At 44.6% G+C, this 18336-nt stretch overlaps 1 protein-coding gene across 1 annotated transcript in view; it reads right to left on the minus strand.

Annotated features, from left to right (window-relative positions):
* NHEJ1 (non-homologous end joining factor 1) overlaps nucleotides 1-18336 on the minus strand; it is a 56035-nt gene that overhangs the window by 1837 nt on the left and 35862 nt on the right. The window lies entirely within an intron of this gene.

Consider the following 18336-nt stretch of genomic DNA (forward strand, 5'->3'; position numbering starts at 1 on the left):
AAGGGCACAAGGGAGACAAATGGCCAGGAGAAGTAACCAAAACGGTCAGAGGTCCTCTTGGAAAATGCAGCTCAATTAGATATTCCATTTTACAGAGGAGGAAGAAACTGAGGGACATAAACTGTCCTGAACAGCTTCCTGTGACAAAAGTGACACCGCTGGTCAATGCCTAACCCCCACTAGACAGATAGAGGCCTGGGGCCACTTATGTGGAAAGGGGAATAGAATGATCCTCAAAGTTTCTCCAGCTGCTCTTTCCACTGTCTGGAATCCCACTGAGGGCAAACAGAAAAGGAGAAGTGAGGGGACAAGGGACTGAATATCACTGTTCATTAAGTGTATAAAAATGCAGTGAGTGCTGAGTATGGTGTTTATTTCATTACCCTTTACTCCTTCTACGTGTCACATATTTTTTATGCATTTCATATTTTCTAGTAAAAAATATTTTAAAAAAACACAGTGAAATCCAAATCAAACATCCAAATGGAAAAGTGAACATTAATTACTGCAACTTTTGGTAGTGACTACCCAAGTCCGAGCGCGTGAGTCCCCGGAGGGACGTGCTCTCCAGACCTGTACCCCAGGACCAGTGCCAGCCCCCACTGACTCCAAGCTTAAAGAAGGGCAAGGATTCCAAGGAGTCAGAGGAAACAAGAAAAACATTCCGGATACGAAGTCACTTTCCAGAAAGTCCAGAAAGACTGGCAGGTTGTGGGGTTAGGAGGTTGAAACGCTAGAAGGTCAATTGCGAGGCCCGAGTTATCTGCTACCAGTTTAACTCAAAATGCTGTCATTCACAACAGGGCACCTGCCTAACCCATGGCTGAGGTGACAGTGGTGGGATGTAACCCAAAACTGTCCAGTGATGACTCTCAAATCCAGTGACTAGGGAAAAGTCAGCAGGGCCTAAGAAGGCACTAAAGAGATACCAGGTAAAAAATGGAATACAGGAAGGAAAAAATGGAGGTTAAAAGATAGACTTCAAGTCAGACCTCGACTCAGAACAGAAGTCACTGTGGGGGGTGGTGAGGGTAGGTGGTGGGAGAAGGGCCTGGAAATAGAGAGCCTCTGCAGAGGGGTCAAGACATGCCTGATTCGGAGAACATTGTCCTACATGGATGTGAACAGGCTTGAGGATAAAAGCTGCTTCCTGAGACTTCTAGTCCCTTCGCCCAGGAATTCTGCACTACCTGTCCTTTCTCCTGGCTATAGTCTTGGAACTCTAAAACGTCCATATCATTTGTAGGTATATAGTACATCTCACATTCTTTTAGATCTAGGTTTCACTGAAGAGGAGAGAATGACCTGGTTACCTAATTTAGCATTTCCTAACTGATATACTCTCCACTTCCTTTCAGGAAGCCATAATCTTGTGGGTTTAAGATTCCCACTGAGTTGCTAACCCCCTATCCTCAGGCGAGAACAGGCAAACCCTGACACCAGGCTGACCTAGGGAACAGAGCTGCTACTCCAGGGTTCATCTCCAGGTGAGGGCATGAAGGAAGGACCAAATCTAGGCTCTGGTTACAGGGCATCTTGAACACCTGTTGATAATAAAACATTATCTGTCAAAGCTTCAGCCCTCCAACCCACCAAAACAGAGAAAGAGAATGGGAGAGGAATTTTATTCCCTCTGATTCCCACCCCAGGGAATAACACTGTCTCTCCACCCTCACCCCAAAGGCCACTAGTCAGAGTAGAAAGGCACCTAAGGCAGGATCGAAAGAAAAGGCTGACTAGGGATGTGAAAGACTATCAGTCTCTTCCTAGAAAGGGAAGGTGGGCAGTGGATACAGGAGAAAGGCTAAGGAACACTTGACCAAATCAGCTTCTTCCTTTCCCACTTCCACTGAGTTTAACTACCGAGGTGACTTTTGTAAGAAACTTTAAAGGGATCACTCCAGCTTCCAAGTGAAGAAAAGACTGTAGGAGAGCATAGGTGGAAGCCACAGAGGCCAGTTAGGAGACTACTGCCGTCGTCTAAGCAGAATGATGGTGGGTCAGATCAACGTGTAGAAGCAGTAGCAGCCTGCATTCACTTGGAAAGAAGAGCCAATAGAGCTTCCTGCTGGAAAGGATGTGGGGATAAGAGAAAGACAGAGTCAAACAGGACTCCACGTTTTTAACCCAAGCAAGTGGAAGGATGGCGTTGCCATCAATGAAGAGAAGGTTATAGAAGCATGTTTTGGTGTATGTGTGTTGGGAAGGAGAAAAGTCAGGAGCTCAAGTTGAATATGTTGAGTTTGAGATGGCTCTTAGACTTTCAGGTGGAAATGTTGAACAAGCGGTTGGAAACACTGTCTCGCGTTTGGGAAGATTTGAGGTGGAGATATAGGTGTAAAGATGGTATTTAAAAGCCATGAGATTGAATGCAATCACTGACAAATGAATGTAGGCGGAGAACAGTGGAGGAACAGGCTGAGCCCTGGAGCTAGTGCAGAAGAGAAGAAAACAGCAAAGGAGATTGTGAAGAAGTCACCACGAAGTAGAAAATAAAGCCAGGAAAGTGCACAGCTCTGCAAGCCAGATGAAGAAAGTGTGTCAAAGAAGGGCTGGGTGACCAACTGTATCAAAGGTTACTTGTAGATCAAACAAGATGAGAACCAAGAACTATCGGACTTGGCAATGACAAAGTCAGTAGCGACCTTTCAAAAACAACTTCAGTAGAGTGATGGAAGGTCAAAACTGGCATGATTTGACGAGAGAACTGGAAGTGAGGGACACGATAAAAACAGACAACTCTTGGCAAGAAGTTTTGCAGCAAAGGGCACAAAGAAACAGAATAGTCCCTGGTGAGCAAATCGGGATACCAAGGGGACGATTTTTTTAAATGGGGAAAAATAGTAATAGCACATTTATATGTGAACATGATAAACCTATAGAAAGCAAAAAGTTAGAGAGAGGAGGATTACCGGAAAAAAGTTTTTGATAGGTGACATGGAATCTAATGCCCAGACAGATAGCTCATTTCATCTGTGCAGACAGTAGAAAGGCAGTGTATGAGGGTATACATGTTAGCAGTCAGAAGAAGTTGGTAGTGTAAGTCTGTTCAAGTCACTTCTGATTCATTGTTCTTTTTTCCCCATCAAAAATGGAAGCAAGGTTAAGGTGATAGGAACTTGAGGAAAGAGACTAAGGTGGGAAAGCCATCTAGAATGATGGAAGAGTGAATGGATTAGAGAAATACAAGTATGATATGATTAAGGGTGCATTTGAGGTTCATGGTCAAGAATTTAAACGGAAATTCATCAGCATGATTGTTATGTTTTTTCTCTCACTACATTTGGCTGCATGTGCAGGTATGGAAGAGGTAGAAGAGTTGGGTTTAACTATGCACAACACAAGAGATTAGCCCTAGAATCAAGAGTGCATGCAGGGAAGTGATTACCCGGTTTCCCCGAAAATAAGACCTAGCCAGACCAACTCTAATGCGTCTTTTGGAGCAAAAATTAATATAAGACCCAGTCTTATGTTAGATAAGACCCGGTCTTATAGCAAAATAAGACCGGGTCTTATATTATAGTAAAATAAGATGGGTCTTATATTAATTTTTGCTCCAAAAGATGCATTAGAGCTGATGGTCCAGCTAGGTCTTATTTTTGGGGAAACACGGTATAATGATTGACCATAGAAGCTGGGTAAGGAAGGGAAGCAGGACATCAAAGGAGTCAGGACAATGAAAAGGAGGGAAAGATCAATGGACTGGAGGTCTCTGTGGGATTAAAGGAATGTTGGGTGGAGGCAGAGAAGGAGAGCAGGAACAATAAGAGGAGGAAGTGGCTGGAAAGTATGGTGTACAAAGCTGAGCTTATGAGGGGGTTGCAGTGACTGGCAAGGACAAGGTCTGGGATAGGCTCTAGAGTTTCTAAACAGCAGCGTTTCTACGGACACTTTGGGCTAGACAATCCTTTGTCGTGGGGGACACAATCGGCAGCGTCCCTGGATGCTATCCACGACACCCACGAGGAGCCGGCAGTACCTCTCACGTTATAACAACCCAAAATGTCTCCAGACATTGCCAAATGTGCCCTGAGGGCAAAATGTCCCCTTGTTGAAAACCACAGTTCTAGAGCATGTCCACAGAAATCAGTGACTGAGACAGGGCGGACGTTAAGACAATTAGAGAAAACTGGAGAAAGTGGCAGTGAGTCAGGAGCTAAAGTCCTCCAGGATGACTCAGAGTCAGTGTGTTACAAAAAAAACGAGGAGTACCGGATGCCATGTAATCTGATGACATGAGACTCAAAGCCACGCTTTTTAGGGCAGAGGAGGGAGAATGGCGAGGAAGCAATTAGAAGCAAGGAGGACACGTATCCATACTCAGCAGTAAGAGGACTATGGGAGAAGAAATAGCCACCATGGGAGAGGGCTGTAGAGGAAAAAGTATCCTCAGGGGAAAGCCAAGTTTCTGAGCAAAAAGGAGAAGGGAATACTCAAAGAAGAGGCTGGAGAGAAGATTTTGCTGATGATGCACCATTTATTCCAGAAGGCACCGTGGAAGGGTTCAGAAATCACGGAAGGGTGGGAAAAGAGGACAGAGCGAGGAAGTGTGAGATGTGTCCCTCAACCGGGAAAGTGGAATCCAGGGGGAGGCCAGCTCAGGAGAGTGGTGCTGTAGTGGACACAGAGCTTCAAAACCAGAGAAGAAGGAAGCCTTCTGGTATTTTGGCAAGAAGGTGGATGTAGGTAAGAATATGCCTGAAATGTGGCAACGCTACAAGAAGCCACATTGAAATTACCACCCCTAGGCTAAAACTACTCTAGAATAAAAGGATAATTTTCTAAGCTTCACTAAAGAACAGTACCAGCTTTACTATTAGGAAGTCACCCAAACAGACACGCCTCTATCAAGAGGTCAGAACAGGGTTTTCAAGGGTCCAGGAGCTAAGGAAACCTTCAAGGAAGGGTGAAGTTTGTGCAAGCTTGGTACAGACAGGCCTAAAGCCCTATGTATTATTCTTAGGGCCAGTTAGGAAAGTGCCTTCCTCATTAGAGGATTCGAAATTAAGGTGTACTAAAAAGGGCAGAGTGGCTCTAAAGTGACAATGAAATATAGCCAAGAATCCAGAGGACCTGTTCACTCTGGAAGAGAATTAGAATAAATTTCCAGACAGGCGGAGAATCCCCCCAAGGCCAGACAGGATTGAGGAAAGGAACCTGGGCTACTGAGTCCAGGAAGCCAAACCAGTTGAGCTAAGAAAGGGCAAAGAACTCTTATCAGGATAAGATGGTGCTGGGTAAACCCATCCATTTATTTTTCCTTTTAAAAAAGTTACAAAAAAAAACACACTGACTTATTAACACTTAAGTTTAAACACTACAGAAGTGTATAAGTAAAAGACCCCCTCTCTTCACTTCCAAACCCCTCCTCACGGGTAATCACTGTGCTCGATTTGGTGTGAACCCTCCCAGACTTTTTTCTATTCTTATGTGAACATACATACAGAAAGGTGGTTTTTCCTTCCCCCAAATGGGATCACGTTATATATCTCCTTCTGCATTTTGCTTTTTTCACTGAATAGTATATCATGGCCATGTTTTCAAGGTATATACAGGTCTACCTCACTCTTTTTAATGGCTTCACAGTGATTGGATAAATCATAAATTTTTCACATTTACATAACAATGGGCACTTAAAATGTTTCCACTTTTCCCTATGATAAACAATGCTGCTTTGAACATACTTGTGCAGCCGTCTTCCCATGTTCATAATTCTACAGATTACATTCCTACCTGCTGGACGAAAGGATAGATCTGAAACTGACAAAAATTTGCCCTCCTAAAATAATGTTATCGATTTAGCCTCCCACCAAAACTGTATAAAGAGTGCCTAATTCCCCATACTCCTGCCAAAGCTATAATAATCAATCTTAATTTCTGCTGACTGATAGGTGGAGAGACTCTCATTCTTGTTTTAATGTGAACTCCTTTGTGGTTTGTTTGTTTGTTTGTTTGTTTGGGTGGGGGGATGTCAGTTTAAGAATAACGAAGACTGCTTTCAAATTCGTCTATATACATAAACATTGAACCAAGAGGACACCATCTTCATTAAATATACTGATTGCTAAAGGGAAAGAAATAGGAGAATAACAATAATCACACACATAACCAACACTTTCAAATGCTTATTATGTGCCAGATACTATGAAAAGTACATAAGTATATTATCTTACTGAGCTCTCACAGCTCTATAGAGGGATTAATATGCCCATTGTATACAAAAGGAAACTGAAGCCAGATAGGTTAAGTAACTTTCTCAAAGTCACGCAGCTAGTAACTGAGTAGAACCAGGTTTTTGAACCCAGACCACCTGAATCTGGATTCCCCATTTAGACAAGTTAAGTAACTTAATCAAAGTCGCATAGCCAGTAAGTGGTACAGTCAGGATTCAAACCCAGGTCTGCCTAACTCCAGAGCACACATATGTAACGTGTGTGTTTAACAGAACTTGCATTATCTACATGAAGGATGTAATGATAGTGTGGGGAAGAATTTATTCCTATCGAAACTTTCTTTTTCGGGGGGGGGGGGTTCTGGTTTTGGTATTTTGGGTTCTGTTTTGCCTAAGGTTTGAAAACAAATACTGACATTGCCTTGGTTGAGCTAAAAGTAGGGCCACTGCATTACAAGACACCAGGGGAGTCATCCTTCATGTGAATGGAACTCATTGGAGTTGTGCAGTGCACAACCCAATGCAGTGACCCCAGGACCAGATACAGACTGACGAAAGGAAAAGGGAGATTTCTCCCCACATTAGTCCAAAACAGCCAAGGAATACAGAGTGTCCCCTAGTGGTTGAGAATGGTGTTGACAATCACAGAAGTCTAGAGCTCCCCAGAACTGATAGAACTCAGGAAGTAAAATCAAGAGACATGAAAACGAATTGCTGCTCTCTCTCCCTAGAGTGTTCCCTTACAACAGAATGCAAGACATATCAAGACTCCTCTTTGGAGACTCAACAGTTCCCCAGGAAACAAAGAGGAATAAAGGGTAAGTATCACCAACAACTCGGGTCTTAAGACTAAGATGCTTACACAGTAAATGAAGAGAGGAAAGGAAAATGATTTTACTAACTGAGAGAAGGTGGTAGAGAAGGAGGGATTTACATAAATAGATTCAAGACTAGATAATCAGTTCTGGAAATGTCTTAGTAATCTTCCAAACGGCACCCCTCCACTACCAAAAAAAAAAAAAAAAAAAAAACCACTAGAAAATTAGGAGAACCTTGAAAATGTTCTCAAGGGGAAAAATGATGCTAAAAGAAACCCAGATGTGGTGAATATAAAATGAATGGAATTTTGGATTCATTCCTACTGTCAGCCTCTCTTAGAATTGAGGCAAAGGCAATTGCAGACTTGGGAAGAAAGGCTTAACTTGACCAAATTAAAATGGCCTAAAGCCATGAAGAGACCATGGGTAAAACAGAAACACACATCAGCTGGGCAGAAGATGGGCCCTGAGAATCAGCACAGTAACAGAAAGAAATGGAGAAGGTTTAGCCAAGGTAAACATGATTACAGTGAGTGCCGATCGCTTGCTGGATTGAGAAGGGGATACTCTGATTAATCACATTTTCTAGGTTAACAGGTACCATTTGTTACTCATACAGATTATCAATGTTCAAAGAATTCAAAACTAAGCTGCAAAATAACAATAACACTAAAATAGAAGACACTTCCTAATCTTCTAATGACATGGAGTGTTTGTCAAAAGTATCGGCTATCAGTACTAGTCTCGGGTTTGGGCAGAATCTGGTCTGTTTTTGACCTGTCAAAAACTTGGCTAAGAACAAACAATCTAGAAAGATGGAGATGGCACCAACTAAGGCGATGACAATGCCCAGAGTTAAGGGACGTTTTTTTTTTTTTTTTTTGGTTCAAAGGACTTAGTAGAGTAAGAAGTATGGTGAATGTTAACAGCAAAGGCATAGAGAAAACAAATGCCACATTCACTTTGACCACGCACCAGACTGTAAGTTTCCTGAGAGCAAAACTTTGTTTTGGTCACCGCTCTGTCACTGCATCTATAACAGCGACTGGCGCACGACAGGCTCTCAAAAATATTTAAAGTAGAAATGAGTGCTGTTCTTTGAATATGCCTTTTCCCATTCTCTCAAACAATTATTTCTGGAAAAAAAAGAATGAATGCTGTTCATTCTAATACCTCTTTTCACATTCTCTACTTGGGGAAATTCTTATCCTTCAAGCTCCAGTTCAAATTTCTTCTCTTTCTCAGTCTTCCTTGATCCCTTCCTGCTGCCCACAAACCTACCTCTTTCAAAAAGCCAGAGTTAAACCTTCTTTATTCTTTTCTTCCAAAGCACATTGGACCTAGATTTGCTCTCATTTCACTCCATATTGCATTGTAGTTCAGTATTTATATGTCTGACCCTTCTCCTGGATTATAACTTCCTTGAGGGCAAATTCTGGATTCAGTTATTCTTGAACCCCCATCTTCTAACATAATGTTTTGCAAATAGTAATTACTAAAATGTCTGCTGAATTTAATAAAATAGAATTAAATTCTTGGTGTCTAATAAGAAGCCAGCATGTAATGGGTGCTCAATAAATGTTTATTACACGAATGAACTGAAAGATAATACCAACGAAATCAAGTCCTTTGCCTCAAACCCCAGGGCTGAAAGGCATCATGGCTCGAAGGTAGAGAAACGGTCTCTTTCCCTTAGTTTAAGGAGACCTTGCCTGGTTCATGTGCCCAGTATTGGGCACTCTGGCACCAAAACTGGAGAGATAAGTGTGAGTGAGCTCCAGGAAGAATAGCATAACTGACTTGGGGTGGGGGAGGTAAGGATAAAAAAGGAACAATTAGGGGCATAAGCTAGGCAGATGGCCTAAGTGACGTCTGAGACTAGACACGATAACCTTCTGCTAACACTGGGAGAGCGTAAACACCCAAGAGGGGAGGAATTGTTTAGCCTGGTCCAAAGACCTAAAAGTAGGAGAAAGGATGAAACAAAGGATGGAAGATCAAAGCCCTGTGACAGGAAAGCCAACCAGGAGAGACACTGGTCTCCTTGGACTCAGATAAAACAATGTCATATACATTTTCACAGATATCAACAAGTGTTATTATCCTATCCTCATCTTCAGGCATACAGGAGGTCTATACACAGATGGATTATTGAAACTAGAAGAACTGAAACGTAATACAAAGAGCCTATGCTTGCAACAGAAAGTCCTTTTACCATTACACAAAATATAGCCCCATACTCAGCATTATTAAAGCAGTGTCCAAAAAACCCCACTGATTCATACTGCACCCATAAGTAAAAGCAACTTCAAGAGAAGATGAAAGAAGAAAAAGCAGGGAGAAAGAGAATCAGTGAAGCAGTGGGACTGGAATCCCATGGTTCGGTGAAATGCATGAAATCTCCCATCTGTGTTCTCATTCCCCACTTTCCATTTTATTCTAACAAAGACACCTCTCAAAGTGGAATTTGCCGAAAACATATTCATTTCTTCCTATTTCCCATTCCACTCCAAGTCTGCCTGCCTGCCTGCCTCTCGGGAAGTTTTAGTGGGCTTCAATGGTTCCTACAACATTAACAGTAAGTGCTGTGAGTGGTAGAGCCAAGAAGATATGGTTTCCTGCTTCAAAGAACTTGTAATCTACTTGAAGAGACAAAATATAAATATGTGAAAATAGCAAGAAAAAAATGGCAAAGAAACAGATGATAAACGCAAGAGAAAACAGGATACACTATTCATGTAACTGCTAATGGTCTGTGAAGAGAGAGGAAGGTCAAGATTAAACTGATAATTCAGGGAAGGCTTCCTGGCAGAGGTGACTTTTCTTCTTGAAGAAGAAAAATAGAAATGGATTGGCTGAAATCCACTGACAGGTTTATAAAAGCTAGAAGGAACCTTAGGGTGTAGTCTTATCAAAATTGCTCACTGACAGATGAACTACACAGAAGCCCAGGGAGCATAAATAATATGTCCAAGTGACAAACAAATTAAGTGAGAGAACTTGAATTCAAATCAAAGCATCTGACTTCAAGTCCAGGGCAGATAACCGGAACAAATGCAAAGAAGCGAAAATAAGCATTGCCTACAAGGAAGGTGAGCAGATTGGCTAGGCAAACAGAGGGATTGTGGTACTGAGTACCTAGGTACTGTGGTACTGAGTTTCACAGAGTACTGAGTACTGAGAAATGAGAAGCCCTGGCCTTCTCCCAGATAATCTGAGTAGCTCCTCGTTCAGGAACACCCACCGTCCATGAGTGACAGGGGCCCTGCAGAACTTCTGCATTTCCCAGACTGCACATCCTGCTCGGAGACCTTATCTTCCAGCAGCTACCTTTCTTACCTCCCAGATGCCTACTAAGGACCTAGCTCCAAGATACACATATAGCAAAACTAATCAAGGAGCTACTTCACATATGAACTTCTGGTTCTGTTCACAACCCCACCCTCCTCCTTTGCCCCCACCAACACTGAGGAAACCAGATGTACAAATGGTTAACAGAGAAAAAAAAATCCCACCCAGACCACTTGAAACGCGGCTAGTCTGGCTGGGCTTCCAGTCCGCTCAGCGACTGCTCCATGTCTGCTATTTATAGCCTCTGGGTGCCCAGCCCAGCTTCCAGGTCACTAATTGTGGCCCAGCCCCGAGCCAACCCCCACACCTCCTCCCCCGCCCTGCGACACAGGGAATAAGAAGCAAATCCAGCTTTGTCCAGCCTCAGAGGACCAGCCAGGAGTGAGATCTGAATCCAAGACCCTATACTATGTCCAGAAGGACCTGCCCTCGTACTGCAGATCTTGGAGAGCTGAGCTATCCCTTCCTTCTATAGCAGGTTCCTCTTGGCAGAAGACTCAGTGGGGCTTTCTCTGTTATTTCTGGGGCAACCACCAATGGGCCGTATTCTCGACTATCAGTTCTGTATCTGCAGCCTTGTCTCCAACCTAATTAAACCTGACCACTGTCAACGCTGCTCATATTCAGAGCGCAGCACTGGGTCTAAGGGGAAGGAAGAGTTAAGAGGCTTACAATAAGACTCAGAAGTCTCCTCCTTTCCCAGTGCCTCAGTGTTCTGGTTACCATTCTCCTGAGAGAGCCCACCAAGCTCCCAATGCTCTATATCTGTGACCGACACTGCCCAAGCCTATACGTCCCAGTGTCAGTCTTCCCCTTCTCCTTTGGGGGTTCATTCGGGCCACTGGATAATGTGCCAGGGATTGTGGTTATGGGAGCCAGAACCAGAACACTGCCGTGCTATCTCATCATCACCCACAAATACCGATTCCCAGACCCAAACGGCCCCAGATCTTTCCTCCCAAGACCACAAGGGGAAAAAAAGTTTCCAAATTAAAAAACTAAAACTGGCAACAAAGGTGCCCCATGGCAGTAACCTTTAAAACTGGCCATTAAAGTTTATAAGTCAGACGGGCACCAACGTGAACGATCAAGAAGAGAAAAACAGCCCCCTCCCTTGGGGACCCAGAGCCACAGCCTTCCCCCTAAAGCCACAGAGCTGATGTCACAAGAAGCGCTTGCTGCCATCAAGGGCTCTCTGTGTCCCAACTACAACCACTCACAATGTAGGCAGCCTCTGTGTGCTGCAGGCGGATGGGTGTCTGGCTGAAAATAAAGGAAAGGGGAGGGGCAAGGAGGCATGGGTTGGGGGTATATAGGAGGTAGGGAAAGGTGGGAAGGAGGAGAAAAACACAAATCTCCTGCTAGCCATGAAGCTGCCTGCAATTCACAGTCCAGGAGGGGACAGGCCTGCCAGGCTGCCTAGGACAGTGGTTCCTAACTTTTTTCCGCCCAACATACAAGGGGCATACCACATATTTTTGTCAGTAACTACAGGTCATTATGCAATAATTCCTAACCATTCTGGAGTAGAGGGGCTACACAGAATTTTTTTGGCAAGGATATGAATAGTTTGAAAAAGGCTCCAAATCCTCCTGACCACCTATGGGTTACACACCCCCGATGAAGAATCATCAGTGTAGGGAGCCTACTTCTCCTTCCCTCCCTTCCTTCCTTCCATGTATTCAACAAACACGTTTTGAGAGTGTCTGTGTGCCAGGCATTGTTCTAGGGGCGTTGGGGAGACAGCAGTGAACACACAGACAAAAATCCCTGCCCTCATTGAGAATCCATGCCTTCGCAGGGGAGAAAAACAGTGTAATAAAAAAGCAAAATGCATGGTATGTTGGGTCATGATAAGGCTAAGGAGAAAAACAGAGCAGGGAAAGGGGACAGAAAGTGCTGGTGGGGGTGGGGAGAGAAGTGGGGATGACAGTGTACAGAGGGTGGTCAGGAAGTCCTCGACTAGAAGACAGCACAGGAAGAAAGGCCTGAAGGAAGAGAGGGAATGACACATGCAGATATGTGTGGAAAGAGCATTCTTAGCCGCGGGACCAGCAAGTACGAAGGTCCTAAGGTGGGTCCACGTCTAGAACGTTCCAGGAAGAGTAAGAAGGTGGCTGCTGGGGTTGGGGCTGGAGCCCACATGCCACCTCCTGACAGCTCCTCCTCCATTTCACGTCCTACACTCTGAAGAATTGAGCTGATCATCTGTTAGACTACATGTCCAAGTCAGGACATGCTTTCCAAGCTGAAAAAACTTAAGTAGCTTGGTGAAAGGGGACACACGTAGGTAAGACGAGCTTAGTATTAAAGTATTTCTCTTTATTTAAACAGCTCAGAGTTCTTTTAAATAAAACCTCATCCATTCACACAAAATCCTTGTAAGGCACAAAGATCCTTACAAACATCCCCTTAACTAAGGAACAGAGGGAAAAATCATTTTCTAAATGATTGTAAAGCTAGAAACTGGAATAGAAGTTACTCTTGATACCCAGCCCAATGTCCTATTATTCATAAAACCATAGGACGTTAAGAGCTGGAAGAGGCCTTAAGACATGACCGTATGCATTCCCCTCATCTCACTCAAGAAGCAGCTGCTGAGATTAGAACTCAGGGTTCTTGAATAAGGGGAACAGTCCTTAGAAAGCAATGCAGGGGACAGTGCAGATTTTAAAAGAGGGGACCATATCTCTCAAATCCTGCATTCTAGAATTTCTCCTGCAAAGGAAGATATGATGATGACATTAGGATTACCGAACACTAGGGTCCCTGTCCCCTGACCTCTATAAAAAGCCTGTGATGCTCACATGCAAGGTCCTTATCTAGCTCCCTTTGGTCCAAATGCCCTTGGTGAGACAGAGCATGGCCAAGCCCATGGGCTGCAGGTTCTGAAGACCAGAACTAAGTCTACAGCGTGAACACAGACACACACACACACACACACACACACACAGACGCATACAGTCAGTGGGAAGGAGGGGAAAGGAAAGCACACAACACAACACACCAGGGCAGCTGCAGAAAACAACTGCTTGTTAAGTTAAAATTAAACTCTGCACAAATATTGACCTTTGGAGGGGACAGAAACCGGTCCCATATTTACCAGTTTTATAAATGGGACTGACCACAGCTGCCCCACGCGCTTGGCCAGCATGATGGCAGGATGGGGCGAGGCCACGCTTTGGGGGTGGGGGATGAATGAGAGGGGCAGGAGAGATTTTAAACACTCTCTTAAACGTAGTTACTACTGGTAGGTCAAAGTTCCCGAAAGCCTTAAAAGAGGAATTTCTAGGAAAGCAAATAAGGCAGTCTCTGAAAGTGGGGGGTCAGAGAAGTTAGGGATAAGAGAGGAAAAGGAAAGTGTCAGAAAGAAATAAAAATTGCTAAAAATAGTGAGAAATATAACAGAGATTGAAACTGAATGGAGAGAACACTGGGGAGCTTATCCTTTTGAACCCTGGCCCTTGGTCAAACCAAGAGTCACAAGGTAGAAGACCAGGTGACCACCTTAAACTAATGGAACAATCTGAACTGACCTGGTCTGAGTCTTGGCCCTGCTGCTTCCTTGCTATGTAACCTTGGGAAACTCTGGGACCCCACTTCCCTCATTTATCAAATAGGGGTAATAATACAAAAACGTCGCCCTAATTCACAGAGGCAGAACCAAAAGAAGACAACGTATGTGAAAGTACTTTGCCAACCGTAAACACCATGCAGGTATAAATCATTACTTTTATTAATTCTATCCCAGCTAACTGTGCACCTTTATACTCCAAACTGGCCAATAAACTGCAGTCTCTCTGAGAGCAAAGCCAGGGGTCAGAGAGGAAAATCTGAGCTTCCCTTGAACTTGTTTGAAGCCTCCTAACGGCATACACCTAAATCCTTCTCTTGCTGCAGGATAAAAGGGAGCCCAGCTTGCTGAAGTCGGCCCCCAAAGCCATGCTCCCAGCTGCAAAAGGTCCTAATACAGAGAGGGAGGACTCATCAATCCTAGTTCCATGAAAGCTAATCTCTGGCTACCCACAGTTTTTCAGGAACAAACATCACAGATGTTGGGCTACTTAGTTCTGTTCAACATCTCTGATGCCTTCATCCTCTTTTATACTTTCCTTACATTCATGACTTTCACAATGAATAATAAGCATAAAAAGTCTGGATCTAACCTCTGCTTAGCAGGACATGACGATACCCTGCCCCCCCTCCCCCAAAGAGTTATGCCACCAAGAATCACAATCTGAAAGTATTTCAAATAAAAATACTTTGAAAACTACATGAAAAGATTTGCTGAAATTAGTTGCCCGGTGTTACAGAAAGCTCCTGTGCCTTTATGTGGTACACTGTTTACACTCTGCACCTTCAAAGTATGGGGTAGACAAGCGTCTGTCACTTTATGGCACCGAAAGAGGTAGTGATGAAGTTAGAGTCCTTTACCTCCTCAGTGCTAACTAGACACGTCACTAGTATTTGTGACTCTGCTTCACTTGTTCAATGTTTTACCTTAATATATCACAGTTTATATTGTGAAACGTGTGTCATAAAATATAAACAATGTACAGCACAACCATGTCAGCAATTTAGGAGGAATTTCCAACGCTGCAGTCTCTGTGGTCACAGGGCAGGACGGTGTTTTGCGTTTGGTGTACCAAATACGTGCTGAAGCACAGACTCCAGAGAAATTGGGGAGGGAGGGACAGACAGGAAAGAAAAGAAGAAAAGAACGGGGAAATTATACTCCAGGAGGGGAACCAGCTTCCCTGAATTCGGATCCAAGAACTTTTTAATAAAGGTAATCATTATGAATTTCCATAACCCTCTTCCTAGGGCTTTGTCCTCTTCGGGGGCCCCAGAGAAGTGATGTGCTTCCAAGGTCACCCACTCAGTAGAAGAGTTTGTCCACTGCACGCCCATCTTTCCCAGCAGCAAGGACTCTCCCTCCACAGGTCTTAGTTCCATCTTCTATAAACTATGGAGAAGCTGAGCTAGCTCACCTTCGGGATGGCCTACGATTCCAAACCTATTCATGCTATAGCCAGAACTGATATTATTTTCAAGTATTCTATACTTCTGGAAAAGGGGAAACGAGAGTTACCATAATTAAGACTGTCACCCATTTAATACTCCAATAAAGTTCATCTTTCTCATGCTAAGTCTGCTCTGAAGCTCAAAGGAGAAGCCCTGAATAGAACCTGTCAGTCTATCAGTCTACCCCACAGTGTTTTCATCCAAATAAAATCAGTGCCTCGGACAGGGAGGTTTCTAGGCCAGGGAAATGGTGCAGGAGCTGGAAACAAGCATCTTCAAAAGCAAATTATTTCTGAGTTTATGGCAAGTAAATCTCTGAAAGAACAGTAATGCCCACCATGGGACAAGCCATTATCATCCAGCAATTAAAAGTGACACGTCCAAGGACACTCTGCCTGTGAGGAGTCTCTTATCCCTCGCCAGCCACAGCTCCATCTGGAGACCCTGCTGATCCCCTCCCAGATGAACCTCAGGCTGCCTACATTCAACAAAATTCAGCAAAATGCAGCCCCACGTAGGATTCCTAGTTGAATACTGCTTGTTTCAGTGATCCCCTCCTCTCTCCTAACAAAACGGGTACACGGATCTCTCAGAGAAGTGCCTCCCCAGACCCTGTGCCAGGGCTGGTTCCTATTTAGAATGTCTTGGCCTAAGCAAGCAAAATGTCATTCTTGGAGGCTTCAAGACAGAAGGGCACTTTCACATTAAAGACGACGGCAGTATAAGTGCTCCAAAGGCCTCCAAGAGGTAATGCGAAGGCCTAAGACACAGAAAATGGAAAGCAGCGTCCCCGGAAGTGCTCCAATGTAACCCAACAATCAGGACCCCCAGGACAAGAAGGGGACTCCTCCACAGGGCCTAGGTAAGGCTGGGAGCACAGTGAGAGCACAAAGAGACACCACGACCCGGAAGGCATCTGCACACACAAGTGCGTATCTATTTTATATCTGAGGCCGCCCAGTGCAGCAGTGTTGGATAGTGTGGGAACTGTGTCTCTCACCCAGAAACAACTCAGTTTCAGGCATACTGGGAAGCACCCCTCCACGGTCATCTCTGAAGCCCCTAGAGAAGCAAATAAGGAAATGTTGCTACCGGGTACCAGTGAGTGCTGCCGTCTCACCAGAGCTAGGAAATGTCTGAACAGAGTCTTATTCAAGCCAAGGGAAAACGCTGTTAAAACACACAAAACTCCTTTGACTAATGTGAGAGGGGGGAAAGAGCCTCTATAATTAACAGAAACTGTCACAGGCATTGGGGGCCTCCGACGTGTTCAACGCAAACCACTTGAAAAGACCCGGTCTTCTAGGGGAAGGCTGGGGTTTGTGAGTGGGGCTCCAACAGGCAGGGGACAGCTTTTCCAAAAGAATCCCACCATATTTAGAAAAAGAAGTAGAAGGAGGAGAAGAAAAAAGGGATGGGGGGAAAGAAAGGAAAAACCCAAACCTCAGCTGAATGTTTTTCCACCACTGGAACTAAAAAGCAGAACAGAAGAAGAAAAGTCCAAATGCAACCAGTTTTCAATTAGGGCCTAATTAGAAAGAAAAGTGGTAGTGCTATTATTACAGATCTGGGGAGGAAGAAATGCAGTCAATGACCTGAGTTTGGGCGGAGCCATCCACTTGAAAGCTGTGATGATTAGAGGGACAATTTATGGTGAGAGATGGTGGAGGGGGAGGGAGGAATAATGGAAGAAGAGGGCCTAGGGACTGGCTGATCGCGGCAACCAAGAGCCAAAAAGGACAGACGAAAACATGTATTGATCGCCCACAATTTGCAAAACCTTCCACAAAGGCCTGTAAGGAGAAATAAAGACCCTAAGAGACATAACTCTGACTTGAAGAGGCTTATACACACTGTCCCGGCAATAAGCACCCACCTCTTAACACTCAGCCACTAGATACACACGCACAAGTCTTCAGAGAAAATGTAACCTCCACGACTTTTTATAGACAAAGTCCACTCTGACCACTCACGGGGCGTCTCTCTGCCTTCCGCCCAGCTCCCTCGTGGTTTCCATCTATGACGCCCTGAGTCCCCCTCCCCCGCTCTTTGAAAAAGATGCCATCATCCTGAATGAAGCTGTCTGGATTTGCCCTCAGAAGAAGCCAGTCAAAGTCTGCCCCCTGGCTCAGGCCGGCTGAGACCCTGGATCAAGATAGGGAATCTCAGAATAGCTGGAAAGGAATTTTCTGCTTTCTTTATGATCCCAAATGATTCAGGCCCATTTTCTAGGTAAAGGCCATCATACATGAGAACGAGGAGAAAGGAACGAGGGATGGGCACCTTTATCTATGGCTATAGGAAGGAAGGGGTCATCTAGGTCCATTCCACATTTGCAATAAAACAAAGCAGTTTGACTGGTAGAAGCACGAAGCACTTTCTTCCCGTGTGCTGGGGTACTCTCTCCCTTGTTGATTTAGTTCAGGCAACTTGGAGGAGGGACAGGAAAGACCAGGGCAAACATGTCACAGACTGCAGTGAATAGGGCCAACAGAAAGGAGAGGCAAAGAACAGAGCTGAGAGGAGAGGAAAAGAGGAGAGGCCTCTCTTCCCATCCCACAACCTGGGCTATATCCAACACAAAGTTAATTCCTAACCTCGGCTCACCACCCTGCCCACTGCTTGCATGATTTATCCCCCTATCTGCCTGCATTGCCTTTACAAGCCTCCTAGCCCTGCACACCATTATAAAAGCTGTCTGTAATGCTGGCTCGACCTGGCCTGGCCCGGGCTCCTGCCACGGTAACCCTCCCCCACCCCTTCATTTTACAAGCCTTCCGCCATCATGGAAATCTGAAATCCCACGAAAGAACAGTAAACATCGCAGGGAAAAGAAAATACCTAGCCAGGCCACTCTGGACAGCAAAGTCACAAATGGACTGATGTCTCTAAACCAGGGATGAAGGCCTCTAGGCAACAACAGTGAGCTGCCTTCTTGCCTGAGCTCAGCTGGGTAATAACAAAGAGATG

Source organism: Rhinolophus hipposideros, assembly GCF_964194185.1.
Source record: "Rhinolophus hipposideros genome assembly, chromosome: 6".
NCBI classification, from domain to species: domain Eukaryota; kingdom Metazoa; phylum Chordata; class Mammalia; order Chiroptera; family Rhinolophidae; genus Rhinolophus; species Rhinolophus hipposideros.